Source organism: Ovis canadensis, chromosome 12 (assembly GCF_042477335.2).
Source record: "Ovis canadensis isolate MfBH-ARS-UI-01 breed Bighorn chromosome 12, ARS-UI_OviCan_v2, whole genome shotgun sequence".
NCBI classification, from domain to species: Eukaryota; Metazoa; Chordata; class Mammalia; order Artiodactyla; family Bovidae; genus Ovis; species Ovis canadensis.
This window is the reverse complement of record NC_091256.1, coordinates 51231131-51247252: the sequence shown is the minus strand read 5'-3', so window position 1 is coordinate 51247252 and position 16122 is coordinate 51231131. Positions and strand designations below refer to the sequence as shown.

General features: G+C 37.8%; 1 pseudogene; it reads right to left on the bottom strand.

The window, feature by feature from the left end:
- Positions 1-1710: 1710 nt before the first annotated feature.
- Positions 1711-2360, bottom strand: LOC138415824 (UDP-N-acetylhexosamine pyrophosphorylase pseudogene; annotated as a pseudogene).
- Between the last annotated feature and the right edge of the window lie 13762 nt (positions 2361-16122).

The window sequence follows — 16122 nt, the reverse complement described above, 5'->3', positions numbered from 1 at the left end:
TAAACAAAAGCAGTAACTCTCAGTGAAAATGTTAGAAAATCTGGAGTTGAGTCCTTTCTACAGATAAATACGCAGTACTTTCTTGGCATGCCATCTCATCACATGGGTAATACTATGTGCTTTATTTACAAGAGTGACTTCTCTCGCTTTCTCATTTACTGCCTTATAGGTTACTGCTGGAACCTCTTATTTTCTAGGGCAATTAAACATGTAAATAATTTATTCCTTGTTAATAAATATAGGAAATGGGGCACTGATATGTGATGTAAGGGGAAGATCCTTTATATTGTTTACTGAAAAGAGTGTCTGGTGTCACCTGATTTTCTAGAGCTGGTACCAAGAACTCATGAATGTTTGATTTCTGTGGTCCATAGAGCAGTTTCCACTTGCACTCAATAGCACTGTGAGTCAGATGACTTTGTCAGGTCTTGTCACAGTTCTGGAAATTGGGTATCCCATCAACCACTCAGAAAGGAAAAATATTTCTTATAGTTAAAAACAGGAATAAAAAAGCTTTCAGTTCCTTCAATTAGTGTGAAATTTATTTACTCAGGTTGTGAGTGCTTGGAAATTGTCTACTTCTTTTTTTTTCCATTTAAGCTAATTATGATTCAGAAAAACATTTAAAAGCCAACTAGAAAGTCTGTGGCTTTGGAAGCCATACTTACACTTTCCCACAAAAGGAAATAGATCCCTATTAGGTAAAAGTCTAGCTTAGAATTTATCACTAGACTACAGTATATTTGTTTGCTTACCTCATTGTCTTTCAGATGCGAGAAGATGAACAAAATACAGTTCTCCCCTTTTTATATTTCTCACTCACCACTGAGTCATATCTATATACAAAATGACCTAATACAATTTATCAGCACAAGAGTAGGCAGGCTTTCAAATTTTCTGGCTTTTATCAAAGTGTAGATTCTTTCATTTTTTTTTCCTGGGAACGAATTCATCTGGATCCCACTATCAACTTCAACAGAATGGCTTTCATCTGACATTTTATACATTATACTTCTGCCTTTATAAAGAGCCATTTTGTACATTTGGACAGCATTTTATTATTTTTTCTTAATTTTATTTTTGGTAAAATAAACTTACAGTACCAGGGAAACCTTTCAACATGTATAATCACATATTTTTACTATGTACAACTTCCAAAACAAGTGTTTTCAGCTCCAAGTAAAGTGATGTTAAAACATCCTGACAATACTTAAACTGTAGGAAATTTCTTAGATGGCCAATATTTTCCTTAGCTTAGAAAAAAAGTTATACAATTGACGAATATCAATAAGACCTTCAGTCAGTTGAGAATCATAAAAATGTTTTCTGAAGTTCAGTCATCTGGATCTTATGGACTATGGAGTAGTTGTGAGAGTTCAACAAGCAAAGTGAAAGCCTATGGATATTCAAACTTGAGTATTTCAGATGAGGTCCTATAGGTTTATGATCAGTCAACCAAAAAAAAAAAAAGGTATTCTTATGATGGGAGAACTTGGTATCTGGTTCATATACCATTCTTCACGGACTCCATTCTCATCAGTGATTAAAGGTGCATGGAATTCTCTCTCTGTCATATAACTTTTTAGTCCTTCTCCAGTATAGGAAATAAGAGGAGAGATTTCACATTGGATTGGTGCATCATTGGCACCCTTCAGGTGGGGAATTGCTGGGAGGCAAGAGCCACTTTCATCTATGACATGGCCTCTTGCATTAAAGACCCAACAATGATGGAGGGACATCAAAACCTGCCTTGCAGTAGTAGAGTTGTCCATTCTGACTGTCTTTGTCCTTCAGTGGGGAAAACTCATCTTCCCCTAATACTTCATACACCATAAACTTTGTGGATTCCATTGTTCTTTCACTGGTTATTATATACCTCAAAAAGATGAATTTGTTGCCATGATATTATTCAGCTAACTATTGAAGCCTCAGGATACAGTCTGATTGAATCTGCAAAAGTGTCTTACAGGATGGCAAACCAACATCATACATTCCGTAGAGACATGCAACACTAGGTCTTGTCCCCTGCCCACCAGCTAGAAGAACTGCCAATTTGTTCCAAGAAATCTGGAAAAGTCCTTGTCCTTCAGTTTCTCAGGCCTGCAGCTGATTTGGATCCCTGGTATCCCTGCCCAACACCTCTCAAGGGACAGGTTCTGTTTAAGCATCCACTTTCTCTGGGAAGAATGATTAAATCGATCAATCATCTTTTGGTAAAAGGAGTTCAGCTCCTCAAATGTCATGGTCTGGAGCTCTGCATAAAGTTCTACCTGTTGGGCTTTTTCCAGCTCATTCCAGAAGTGTAGCAGGTGTTCTTGTCCAGCTTTGGACATCCTGAGTTTGAGGCCATTAACATTCATTATGTTCTGGGATTCAGGTGTTTTGATAACTGGGGTATAGTTTCTACACCTGTAAACCTCCCTCAGCCTGAGGTGGCTCCTCCTGGCTCTGGCTCCTTTGGCATGGCCACTCATTGGCATCCAGTGCCAGCTCCTGCTCCAAGTGTACACCCTCATCTGGGGCTGGGGCAGCAGGGCAGGTGGGAAGCTGGGGGTGAGGGGTGGATTGACAGCCTCAGTCACTCCATCAACCCTTTGCTGCAGTGAGTGGTTGCCTTGGACAGCATTTTTTTTTAAAGTTTTTTATTTTTTAAATTTTAAAATCTTTAATTCTTACATGCGTTCCCAAACATGAACCCCCCTCCCACCTCCCTCCCCATAACATCTCTCTGGGTCATCCCCATGCACCAGCCCCAAGCATGCTGTATCCTGCATCAGATATAGACTGGCGATTCAATTCTTACATGATAGTATACATGTTTCAATGCCATTCTCCCAAATCATCCCACCCTCTCCCTCTCCCTCTGAGTCCAAAAGTCCGTTATACACATCTGTGTCTTTTTTCCTGACTTGCATACAGGGTCGTCATTGCCATCTTCCTAAATTCCATATATATGTGTTAGTATACTGTATTGGTGTTTTTCTTTCTGGCTTACTTCACTCTGTATAATCGGCTCCAGTTTCACCCATCTCATCAGAACTGATTCAGCCACTATGGAGAACAGTGTGGAGATTCCTTAAAAAATTGCAAATAGAACTACCTTATGACCCAGCAATCCCACTTCTGGGCATACACACCAAGGAAACCAGAATGGAAAGAGACACATGTACCCCAATGTTCATCGCAGCACTGTTTATAATAGCCAGGACATGGAAACAACCTAGATGTCCACCAGCAGATGAATGGATAAGGAAGCTGTGGTACATATACACAATGGACAGCATTTTAAAGTCATATGTAAAAACAGTAGAAGTTATCGTCAGATGATATCTACATGTCACTGAGAGAGATGGGTCCAGGAAATGATTTCCTTTCTTTTTTCTTTCTTTCAGATGATTTGGTGTCTTAAATATAAGAAAATGAAAACTTCATCACTTAGCACATTTGCTTCCCTTTTGCAATGGCTGTCAGAGTTTAGAGCCAAACACATTGCTCAAATATCATCCTCTATCTGATAATGCCCATGTTTTCTGTTTGGTGTCCTAATGACTTTAGAACTGAAAATAGGATGGCCTTTGTCCACAGTTATACTAGGGTTCCAATTTCAGCTCTTCCTCTTGCTACTCACAGGAAGCTACATGACCACTTGTCAATCCACTTGACTTCTATGTGCCTCACTTTGCTTGTGTACGAAATAGATAAACATAATCCTTCTTTCATTAAATTGTGAAAATTAAATGAAAATGGGCCAAAGAACTAAATAGACATTTTTCCAAAGAAGACATACGGATGGCTAACAAACACATGAAAAGATGCTCAACATCACTCATTATGAGAGAGATGCAAATCAAAACCACAATGAGGTACCACTTCACACCAGTCAGAATGGCTGCGATCCAAAAATCTGCAAGCAATAAATGCTGGAGAGGTTGTGGAGAAAAGGGAACCCTCCTACACTGTTGGTGGGAATGCAAACTAGTACAGCCACTATGGAGAACAGTGTGGAGATTCCTTAAAAAATTGCAAATAGAACTACCTTATGACCCAGCAATCCCACTGCTGGGCATACACACCAAGGAAACCAGAATGGAAAGAGACACATGTACCCCAATGTTCATCGCAGCACTGTTTATAATAGCCAGGACATGGAAACAACCTAGATGTCCATCAGCAGATGAATGGATAAGAAAGCTGTGGTACATATACACAATGGAGTATTACTCAGCCGTTAAAAAGAATTCATTTGAATCAGTTCTGATGAGATGGATGAAACTGGAGCCGATTATACAGAGTGAAGTAAGCCAGAAAGAAAAACACCAATACAGTATACTAACACATATATATGGAATTTAGGAAGATGGCAATGACGACCCTGTATGCAAGTCAGGAAAAAAGACACAGATGTGTATAACGGACTTTTGGACTCAGAGGGAGAGGGAGAGGGTGGGATGATTTGGGAGAATGGCATTCTAACATGTATACTATCATGTAAGAATTGAATCGCCAGTCTATGTCTGATGCAGGATACAGGATGCTTGGGGCTGGTGCATGGGGATGACCCAGAGAGATGTTATGGGGAGGGAGGTGGGAGGGGGGTTCATGTTTGGGAACGCATGTAAGAATTAAAGATTTTAAAATAAAAAAAAAAAGATAATCTGTTTTTTTATCCTTCAAGATTAGTTTATTTCTTTAAGATGGACCACTTTGAGTTTTTAATCCTTAAATACTTTGCTGAGTTTAAATCTGTTTATGGTGAGCTGCTGACTGGAAAAAGTGCATCTTTGTAGCTAGAGCTTAAAGGTCCTTCATACAGAGGAGGAAGAAAGCCACTGGGAAGTCAGAAAGTTGTTTATGGTTTTCTGAATAATTTAAAAATTAAACTTTCTTTTGGTGAAGAAAATGGCAGCCCACTCCAGTGTTCTTGCCTGGGAAATCCCATGGACAGATGAGCTGGGCAGGCTATAATCCATGGGGTTGCAAAAGTCGGACATGATTTAGCAACTAAGCCACTACCACCATACTTATTTGTAGCAGAACATGGTTTTAGAAACTGTTCAGCATACAGCTCCAAGAAGCCAGTACCAGTTGATTGGAGTTAGAATGAGAACTAAATTCGCTTGGCATCTCTGTGTTTGTCACTTAAAAACATGGGCATATCTTTATGAAATTTTTTTTTCTGAAGTAAGAAAGTAATCCATGTGGCTTCTTCCATACCTTCTCATCTAATTTACCCTATAATTTAGAAGTAGTATAGAAATAATTTTCAAAATGGAAAAATCAAGATTGTCTCTGACCATAGAACAGATTTTTCAAAAGCAGATATAAAAGACCCAAGGCAAGCAGGACAATTAATCCTAGGTTATAATCTCAGTGTTATTATAAATCTCTTGACTAACAAGTAGGAAGTACAATTCAGTTTACCAAAGGATTATTTTTGTAACAAAAATAGAGATGGTTTAAAGACTCAATACATAGACTTTTAAATTCATACTCTTGACATTGGGTCCTGCTTTGCCACTAACAGTCTGACTCTGGGGAAAGTAATTTCTTTTTTTCAGTTTTCTTACCTGTAAAGTGAGATTTTGAATTCTCTGTCTCAGTTTCTTCATCTGTAAAATGTGACCAGCAATGATACCTCACTATCATAAGATTCAGTGATTTAATGCTTGCAGAGCACTTAGAGAAGTGCCTAGCATACAGTAAGTTCCTTTTAAGTATTAGTTGCTCAGTCGTGTCTGACTCTTTGCAACCCCATGGACTGGAGCCTACCAGGTTCCTCTGTCCGTGGAATTCTCCAGGCAAGAATACTGAAGTGGGTAGCCATTCTCTTCTCCAGGGGATATTCCTGACCCAGCGATGGAACCTGGGTCTCCTGCATTGCAGGCGGATTCTTTACTGGCTGAGCCACCAGGCACATGTTAACGAAATGTAAGCCAGTGAATGATGAAGAAAGCATGGGTAGATATGTAGTCAGGTTGTTATGAGAAAGGAGCGCAGCACAGTCTTTGGAGACAGTCAAGTTGAATTTTGGCTCTACCACTTTCTCATTGTGGAGGCTTGGACCAGTCAGTTTTTTTCATCTGAAGAATAAACTTAATAGGTTCTTGGGCTCCCCGCTTAAGCGAAAGCCCAATTCCATGATGATTAAAGAAGGCATCTGGATCCTTTGATTTAATAGGTTATAGACTCTAGAGACATATTTCTGAAATTTCTTCCTTTCCTAGCCTTCTTCCTCCTTTCTTCTTTCCTCGTGCCCTCATTCACTTCTCTTCCTTTCTTCCACACTGACTGAGTGCCTACCATGTGCCAAACATTATCCCCGGTCATGGTGGCACCATAATCCACTTCGCCTCTTTCAGGGGGTCACTATCTAGTACTTGTGTTTTATAAAGCGAGAAACTTTGCTGGTGCTAAACAGGAACTGCAGATATTAAGTCAACTAGGCCTGTTATAGTAACACAGCTGTTTATTTCTACCAATCATTTATCTTCTCTCAGGTCTTCCAGTCAATGAATTAAGATCTCTGAGCACTTACTGTGTGTTAGGTGATATAATGAGCTCTGGGAACACATAGCTCGTTAACACAGAATGGTGCTCACATTCTGGGTTGCCAGGTACTCACAGGGCCATGGGAGAGAGGCACATGCATCCAAAGAACTACCAGGCCTCACTGATGCGTTGGGATAGAGACAAGAGAAGAGAGCTGTAGAAGTCTGGAGTAGGAAGTGTCAGTATATTCCTAGGAATATCAGGGAAGACTTAAAGAGTGAGAAATTTTTATTTAATTTGGGCTTAAAGGAGGAATGGATGTTTCTTAGAGAAGGGAGGTTTCCAGCAGAGATAAGAATGTGAAGGACTGAGTGTGCATACCTTTTGAGGGGAATAGAGATACTCAGTGACTAGTAGGCCCACGGAGACTCGAAGGCCGGCAGTATAGGATAAGGATCCAACTTCCTTATTTCGAATGTGAATGTCCAGTTTTCCCAACACCATTTGTTGAAGAGACTCATCTCCCAGTTGTGCAGACTTAGCACCCTTATAAAAAATCATTTGATTACATAAAGTGAAAGTGAAGTCATTAGTCATGTCCGACTCTGTGCAACCCCGTGGACTGTAGCCCACTAGGATCCTCTGTCCATGGGATTCTCCAGGCAAGAATACTGGAGTGGGTTGCCATTTCCATATGCTAGGGTTTATTTCTGGGCTCTCTAGTTTATTCCATTACTTTGTGTATATACAGTGCCAATACAACACTGTTTTGATGTCCATAGCTGTGTAATAAATTTTGAAATAGGAAGTGTCTGACCTCCAACTTTGTTTCTTTCCAAGAGTGTTTTATCCATTCTGGGTGCCTTGAAGTTCTAAATGAATTTAAGATACATTGTTCTATTTCTGCAAAAATAATAATAATAAAAAAAGCCCCAGCATTTGGATTTTGATACAAATTGTATTGAATCTGTAGATCTCTTTCAGTAGTTTTCACATCGGAACAATACTAAATTTCCAGTTCATGAATATTGAATATCTTTCCATTTGTTAGCATCTTCTTTAAAATCTCTAAGTAACATTTTGTAGTTTTCAGTGTACAAGTCTTTTATCTCCTTGGTAATGTTTATTCCAAGTATTTTATTCTTTTAGATGTTATTACATGGAATTGTTTTCCTTATTTCCTTTTAGAATTGTTCTCTGTTAGTGTATGGAAATGCAAATGATTTTTGTGTATTGATTCTGTGTCCTGCAATTTTGTTTTCTTCTATCAGAACTATTTGTTAAAATTTATTTATTCTACAAGTTAGGATGTGTGTGCATAATCTTTAAAGATTTCTGTAAAATAAGATCATGTTGTCTGAGAACAGATAATTTTACTACTTTCTTTCCAGTTTGAGTGCCTTTTATATTTTTCTTCCTTAATTGCTCTGGCTTGAACTTCCAGTATTTTGTTGAATAAAAGTAGTGAAAATGGACAACCTTGCTTTGTTCTTGATATTAGATAAAACACTTTCATTTTTTCACTGTCGAGTTCGATATTAGCTAGGACCTTTCATATATGAATTTTATGATGTTGAGGCAGTTTTCTTCTGCTCCTAGTTTGAGTGTTTTTATCATGAAAGGGTTGAATTTTGTCAAATCTGTAATCAGTTGTAATGATCATGTGTTTTTCCCCCTTCATCCTGTCTTACATTGATTGCTTTTTATATTGGAATAATCCTTACATTCCAGGAAGAAATACCACTTGATCTTGACATATAATTATTTTAATAACTGGTGAATTCTGTTTGCTAGTGTTTTGTTGAGGACTTTTATGTTGCTACTCATCAGGAATATGAGTCTATAGTCTTGTAGTGAATTTGCCTCACTTTGATAGCAAAGCAATGCTTCCCTCTTTAAATGAGTTGGAAATGTTTCCTCTTCTTTAGTTTTCTGGAAAAATTTGAGGGGGATGGTGTTCATCATTTAAATGTTTGATAGAATTCACCAGTGAGGTAATTTGGTCCTTAGGTTTTCTTTTGGAGAGGGTTTTGACTATTGATTCAATTTCTTTACTAGTTATCAGTTTGCTTATATTTTTCTGTTTCCTCATTAGGCTGCGTGTTTCTAGATTTTTGTCCATTTCACCTAGGTTATTCAATTTATTTATGTACAATTGTTCATAGTACACTCTCATAATCCTTTATATTTTTTATAAAATTGGTAGAAATGTCTGATCCTTCATTTCTAATTTTAGTTATTTAAGTCTTTCTTTTTTCTTAGTCAATCAAGATAACAATTTATCAGTTTTGTCAATTTTTAAAAAGAACCAACTCTTGGTTTCATTTTTCTCTGTTGCTTTTTAATTCTTTATTTTGCTTCTCTCTGCTCTAGTCCTTATTATTTCCTTCCTTCTGCTAATCTTGGGTTTAGTTTGTTTTCCTTGTAGTTCCTTAAGATATAATTTTAGATGGTTGATTTGAGGGAGAGGGTGGGATGATTTGGGAGAATGGCATTGAAACATGTATACTATCATGTAAGAATCGAATCGCCAGTCTATGTCTGATGCAGGATACAGCATGCTTGGGGCTGGTGCACGGGGATGACCCAGAGGGATGTTGTGGGGAGGGAGGTGGGAGGGGGGTTCATGTTTGGGAACGCATGTACACCCGTGGTGGATTCATGTCAATGCATGGCAAAACCAATACAGTATTGTAAAGTAAAACAAAGTAAAAATAAAAATTAAAAAAAATAATAAAAATAAAATAAAAAGCAGAGACAAAAAAAAAAGAAAATTTTTTTTCTTTTTTAATTTGCTTATAGCTAGAAATATTTCCTTTAAGAGCCTTTTTCCTGATCACATATGTTTTGGCATGTTGTGTTTTCATTTTGTTGAGAATTAAGCATTTGAAACAATAGTCACCATTCCCTGTCTTTGGGGACTAACTCAATGCCAAGACCTTTGCCAATCAGCCTGGCATGAAGACTTTAGGTATTCTCAGACTGTGCATTCATCTTTCCTGAGTCTGTGCATGGACTTTTTCTCTTGTATGTAGGGGGGTTTAAAAGAAAACAACAACTATTTTTTAGTGCTGTTTTAGATTTACAACAAAATTGAATGGGAGGCACAGAGATTTCCCATATGTCACCTGTCTCTACCCATGCATATCTTTCCCCATTATCAAAACCACTCATTAGAATTACAGATTTTATTTATTTAAAAAAGTTTATTTTTAATTGATTTACAATTTTGGTTTGATTTCTGTCATATATCAACTTGAATTAACCTTCAGTTCAGTTCAGTTCAGTCACTCAGTTGTGTCCGACTCTCTGTGACCCCATGAAGCACAGCATGTCAGGCCTCCCTGTCCATCACCAACTCCCAGAGTTCACACAAACTCATGTCCATTGAGTTGGTGATGCCATCCAGCCATCTCATCCTCTGTCATCCCCTTTTCCACCTGCCCCCAATCCCTCCCAGCATTAGAGTCTTTTCCAATGAGTCAACTCTTTGCATGAGGTGGCCAAAGCATTGGAGTTTCAGCTTTAGCATCAGTCCTTCCAAAGAACACCCAGGACCGATCTCCTTTAGAATGAACTGGTTGGATCTCCTTGCAGTCCAAGGGACTCTCAAGAGTCTTCTCCAACACCACAGTTCAAAAGCATCAATTCTTTGGCTCTCAGCTTTCTTCACAGTCCAAATTTCACATCCATACATGACCACTGGAAAAACCATAGCCTTGACTAGGCGGACCTTTGTTGGCAAAGTAATGTCTCTGCTTTTGAATATGCTATCTAGGTTGGTCATAACTTTCCTTCCAAGGAGTAAGCGTCTTTTAATTACATGGCTGCAGTCACCATCTGCAGTGATTTTGGAGCCCCCCAAAATAGTCTGACACTGTTTCCACTGTTTCCCCATCTATTTCCCATGAAGTGATGGGACCAGATGCCATGATCTTAGTTTTCTGAATGTTGCACTTTAGGCCAACTTTTTCACTCTCCTCTGTGTATGTATATCCCCCTCCCCCTCAAATCCCCCTCCCACCTCTTGCTCATTCCCACCCTTCTAGGTTATTACAGACTCCCAGTTTGAGTTCCCTGAGTCATTCAGCAAATTCCCATTGGCTGTCTATTTACATATGTTCGTGTATATGCATCCATGCTACTCTTCTCCATTTATCTCACCCTCTGCCTATACTCTCCCACCCTTGTCCATGTCCATTCTCTATGTCTGCATCTCTATTGCTGCTCTGCAAACAGATTTGCAGAAGGACAAATTTTAAAATGAAAGGTGAAAAAAATAAAATAAAATGAAGGATGACCCTACATTGACAGAATGTAATTACTCAGAGTCTACCTTAGGTTTTATTCTTAGTGTTGGACAGTCTCTGGATCTGGATAAATGTATAATGACATATATCCATGATGGTAATATATTTTATTTTTGCTGCTCTGAGAATCCTCTATGCTCTGCCTATTTTTACCTCCATTCCACAGCCTCCCTGACAACCACTGATGTTTTTAGGGTCTCTGTAGTTTTACCTTTTTTACCATGTTATTTACTTGAAATCATATAGTACATAGCTTTTTACAGCTAGGATTCTTTCATTTAGTAATATGCACTTGAAATTTCTGCATATGTTTACATGGTTTGATAATTTCTTTCTAGTGCTGGATGAAATTCCATTGTCTGGATGTACAACAGTTTATTTACCTATTCTCTTCTTGAAGGACATCTTGGTTGCTTCCAAGTATTAGAACAGCCACATGCAGGTTTTGGGGTGGATATGTTTTCAATTCCTTTGGATAAATATCAAGGGGTGCAATTTCTGGGTAATATGGTAAGAGTATGGTAAGAGTATGTTTAATTTTTTTTAAGAAACTGTCAAACTGCCTTTACATGACTTGTTAAAATGTTTGAATTTCCCTAAGACACCTTTGCTTCTTCTCGGAGTCTTAGACCTTCTGCTATATTACTTTGCTCATAATCTCTTATCCTCTGCCATCTGTGAGTTTGCAGTCCTCTCCATCTCTTGTGCACTAAGGTGCCTGCTACAGCTTTCAGTAGCCTTCAACTTGATATCCAACTATGCTTTTGTTTCTCTCCGAGATTTATGTTAGGTAAGATAGAAACCTATCTTTCAGGAACTCTCAGAACATTGAAAACAAGTTCAACTTTTAAAATTCTGTCCCAAAAGAGGAGAGAGGGATTGAGGTGACAGCCTTCTGAATGCAGGCAGTGGTGAAGGGGAGAGGATGGGACAAAGAATTAGCAAAATACCACAAAATTTTCCATGTTAAGTGTATAACTTTTGAGGCTTTCCATGATTGCTATAGATATATGACTCATTTCTAGAGATCCAACAAAACTATTTATCAATCTATATTTGTCGACTTGGTTCTGCAGGGGAATGAGAGCTTGGAGCTTTCTGGTCTGACTTCTTGCTTGACATCACTTTCTTTAGAGACATCTTGTAATCTGAAAAGAGACTTTAGGACTGAATCCCAGTGAACCCTAGTTTTAAAGAGAGATCAAGAAAGAATCCATGAAGATGAGACAAAAGGCAAACAGGGAACCAGAAGTGAATGGTAGCCTAGAAACCAAGAGGGTTTTGAATTTGGTTAATAATGTTAAAGTCTATTAAGATGTCAAATAAGATAATAACTAAGACAAGATAATTGAACTTTGATTGATAGAATGATGGTGTAGAAGCAGTATTGCATATGGCAACAGAGAGTTCACCTGAACAGAGAAACTGTACGGAATAATAACTTTGGGTTTCAAAACAGTGAAAATTGAATGATAGTTCACCAAAGAACTTAGCAAAGGGCTGAAACATTCAGGTTTTATGAAATCATATTGGAAGAATTGAACAGAAGGAAAATATTCCTGCAAAATGTTATCTTCTAGCTGGTTTTTCTCATTTCTTAAAATGTGTGTCTTCCAGCCATGTTTCTGTCACCTTTTATTTACTGTTGCAGTTTCAAATGATGCTTTAATGGCTAAGAAATTGAAGGCCAGAATTTCCCCTTTTTTTCATCATATGAATTCCATTTAGCTTTGTTTTTTAAACTTTTTTTTGTATTCAATCTTCCATCTTAAGGGTATTAGAGATTTCTGCCTTGAAAATATATTTTCATGTTTTTATCTAAATCCAAATTTGTAAACTCATGTTTACATACTTTATCAGTCAGATTTAAAAGAATCAAGCACAGAAATTGTTCTAAGCAGATCAAGATGTTGGATCTGACTATAGAAGGAGCCCGTTAATGTTGTTCTGATCCAAAATCAGAGACTGCACTTACCTTATAACCCAGGCCTATCACCCCCTCAATATGTTTTTGGCCATTAAAGTATAAAGGATAGAATGTGTAAAAGCTTGTGGGCATGCTCATTCCTAGTCGGAAAGATAATTCAGATATATGCAATATTTAACTCGAAGATCAATATATTCTTTCACTTACGTATTCACTCACTCTTCCCATGCACATTTACTGAACATCCACACCATGCAAGACACTGTAGATATAAACACTGTCCAAGCCCCTCAGAGGCTTGCAGTTTAATATAGAGACATAAATACTCTTACAGAAAAAGGTACAACACCCCAGGTAGGTAAAAGGAAGGAGTGAGCAACACTACAATTATAAACTGACAACAAACTCAAGAGTTGCTTGGAAGTCATGCCAGATGCTCGTTCCATTATAGAAGAGTTGATCATGGTCATCCCTCTTGGTAAGAATCTACTCTGTGTTTACTTCTTTAACAAGGATGTGGTTTTGCGGCAGCATTCACATTACAACATGGTTTGATATACATCAGGAAACAGATGTACAGTTGTAATCAGTCAATTACAGTCAATTACTACAGGGTGTCTAGTAAGATCCTTTTAATTATAAATCATAGGAAGAGTGTACAGTTTAGACAAGACCAATGTGAATCATGCTGTTTATACAACACACTTTAGGCAACATGATGAGCACAGGCACAGCTCTGCTTCCTTTTCTTGGCAATCAGTATCTCAAAGGCTAGAGAGGCCAGCCATGGGCATTACTTCCAGCCATGAGACAACCAGGTCTTAGCTTGTAAAACAAAAATGTTATCGGTGTCACCGGGCTGAGAGGAAAAATGATTAAGCAAAATGAGAAGTGGATATTTCAGCATAGATTTTGCCCTAGTGATAGCTGATTCATGGAGGTAGAAAGGGATGAACATGGCACTTACAAAATCAAGCCTTAGGATCAGAATCTAGTCTGGGTGCTACTCTGTGATGGTCTAATGTTAGTAGAGCTATTCATCTAACCATCCAGTAATCCATCCAATGTTTTTTAAGCATTGTCTGTGACCCTGACCTTGGGTAGCTTTTGGATGTAAAGAGATTTAAAAAATCACCTCTAGATTCCTACATTCCAATGGAGAAGATGTATAAGTAAGCAGATGGTTATACTGTGGGGTAATAAGAGCTAAAATGTGGATAAATATGACGAGGTTTGGGAACAAATGGAAGAGGCACTTAAATAAGGTGAAAAGGTCAAGGGATGATTTCTCTAGGAAGGTGTGGTTGGTTAAATTTTAGAGGATGCTAAGAATTGGCTAACTCAAGATTAAGAAAGGGAAAAACTGAACGGTGACTTTTTGTCTAATACTGACCTCTCTGATATTGGTACTGCTGGTAACCAGATTCCTGTCATAAGCTAAGACCTGTAATAGCCTATTTTGGGTTAAAAGCTTCCCCTCAGCAGGAAACCAGAACATACTGAGATGCTTTCTCAAGTACAAAGAAGAATTGTAACTTGTAATAACTAGACCTTGACAGCAGCAGAACAGCACTCCTCATATAAACCTTAGGCAGTTTCTCTCTCAGCTGTAGAAACTTGCAGTGTATCACAAGGAAGTCTAGTTAGAGATTACACATCTGTTATAAACAAGCCCTCTTCTCACACTCGAATAACCATTATGTCCAGTTGGGAGCACAGGTAATAATATTGTATATCATTAGTGTAAATAGAAGTCGTTTATAGTGGCAGCAATAGGAAACTAATACATATTCCAACCATTAATAGGCAACTCAAAGGGATTATAGCCCAACAAAGTAATACCAGAATTCCATTAATGACCTGGTCAGTTTCCCCTCCTCCCAACTCTACATGTGTCTTCTCTGTCTTCATGCTGAACTGGTGAGTCAAGGCCCAGGGAATGTGAGATGGAGAGAAAGTAGGCAACATTTGTACCACCACTCTTCCAATTGACACCGCTTGCATGTACAGGTATGTGGGGTAGGGAGTGGTGGGTAAGTGGGTGAGATTGCAAAAAAGGGCAAATTTCAGCAATATTTATTGGAAACATAAATCTTTCTTTGTGTGTAAATTGTTGTGTTTGAACTGTCAATCTTATTTGTTTCACAGATACAGAAAAAAAGAGTAAGAATAAAATCTACATGTTAACAGTGGTTATGTTTAGATTATGTGTGATTTTAACTACTGTATTTTTCTGGATTTTCAAATATTTCTACTGTTATATACTGTTATTTTAAAGAAAGTATATTTATTAAGGGATTTCAATTACTTCTATTTCCTTCTAAGGGTTTGTAAACTTTTGTAAAGTCTACATTTTTTGCCATTTAAAAAAATTTCCTCCAGTTCCATTCTTCTTTTTCAAGATTGCTTTGGCTATTCGAGGTTGTTTGTATTTCCATACAAATTGTGAAATTATTTGTTCTAGCTCTGCGAAAAATACTGTTGGTAGCTCGATAGGGATTGCATTGAATCTATAGATTGCTTTGGGTAGTATACTCATTTTCATTATATTGATTCTTCCAATCCACGAACCTGGTATATTTCTCCATCTATTAGTGTCCTCTTTGATTTCTTTCATCAGTGTTTTATAGTTTTCTATATATAGGTTTTTAGTTTCTTTAAAATGGAACTGAAGGAATCAACCTGCCTGACTTCAGGCTCTACTACAAAGCCACAGTCGTCAAGACAGTATGGTACTGGCACAAGACAGAAATATAGATCAATGGAACAAAATAGAAAGCCCAGAGATAAATCCACACACCTATGGACACCTTATCTTTGACAAAGGAGGCAAGAATATGCAATGGAGAAAAGACAATCTCTTTAACAAGTGGTGCTGGGAAAACTGGTCAACCATTTGTAAAAGAATGAAACTAGAACACTTTCTAACACCACACACAAAAATAAACTCAAAATGGATTAAAGATCTAAACGTAAGACCAGAAACTATAAAACTCCTAGAGGAAAACAGAAGCAAAACACTCTCCAACATAAATCACAGCAGGATGCTCTATGACCCACCTCCCAGAATATTGGAAATAAAAGCAAAAATAAACAAATGGGACCTAATTAAAATTAAAACCTTCTGCACAACAAAGGAAACTCTAAGTAAGGTGAAAAGACAGCCTTCACAATGGGAGAAAATAATAGCAAATGAGGCAACTGACAAACAACTAATCTCAAAAATATACAAGCAACTTATGCAGCTCAATTCCAGAAAAATAAATGACCCAATCAAAAAATGGGCCAAAGAACTAAATAGACATTTCTCCAAAGAAGACATACAGATGGCTAACAAACACATGAAAAGATGCTCAACATCACTCATTATCAGAGAAATGTAAATCAAGACCACAA